Raw genomic sequence first — 1,086 nt, 5'->3', positions numbered from 1 at the left:
AAATATTGCAACCATTTTCGTATTAAAAAAAAAAATAACACGACAATGTTACAATAAAGTTTAGAAAATCATTTAGTACTGAATTTCTTTTTTTTTTTCAGTCACATTTTGAAATATTCAACAGTTTTTTCTGATATGATAAATAATTATGTGATATCCTTTTTCAAGCTTTGAAATCAGATTTCAATACACTTACAATGTTTTTTTTCCGAGAGATGTGTAAAATAGTTGTCGAGATAATACAAATGGTCAAGAGGATATAGAAAAGACTGTAATTTCACCCCAATTTTTTATTATTTTAATATAAAATGTGAATAAATAATAATCAAAATTGATGATCTTGCCAAGAATAGGTATGGGGTATAAAAAATTGCGGCTGTTTTAGAACGTTAAAAAAAAATATTTTTTCATTCTGAGGTCTATATCTTTAAAATTACCAACAGCACTAGAAAACCTTAAAGAACATCATTTAAAGTGGAGTCAAGTTGCTAAAATGTGAGCCCTAATAGAGATATTTACGTTCAATAGTTCGCAGGGTTTAGCTTTTGAAAAATCAACATTCTTAAAAAAAAAGCCTTGAAAAATCATAAATAAGGTAATCTATTTTGAGAAATATATATATCTCATTCGACAAACATGTATCAATTAGCACTTAAATTAAAGCTAGTTTAATGTACTATAATATAGTTTGTAACGTTCATCTTCGTAGCAGTATTATTTTTTATGGTATTTGTTGAAATATATTTATTTTCAGTAGTTTGAACATTCTATGTCCAAATTGTAATTTCATGTACAAAGATTATATTCTTGTGCGAATATCATAAAAACAAGTACCCTTATGAAGATACGTGACATAAAGTACTTCCAATCCACCTAAAAAAGGTCATCGACTTATTTCGTAAAGTTTGTTTGCCAGTTTGTCGTTATCTCTCAAGTAAACAAAGACTGGAAAGCGTCGCCTTTTTCCTGAAGAATTATCTCAAATTCTTAATTTAAACCACAGCATGTAGGATTTTATTTATTTTAACGTATTTTGGTTAAAATTCTTATTTCTTTAATCATTAAAATTTATAAAGCTAATTATAA

Source organism: Halyomorpha halys, unplaced genomic scaffold, assembly GCF_000696795.3.
Source record: "Halyomorpha halys isolate HHAL.00 unplaced genomic scaffold, Hhal_1.1 Scaffold1323.1, whole genome shotgun sequence".
NCBI classification, from domain to species: Eukaryota; Metazoa; Arthropoda; class Insecta; order Hemiptera; family Pentatomidae; genus Halyomorpha; species Halyomorpha halys.
This window is presented reverse-complemented; position numbering follows the sequence as displayed.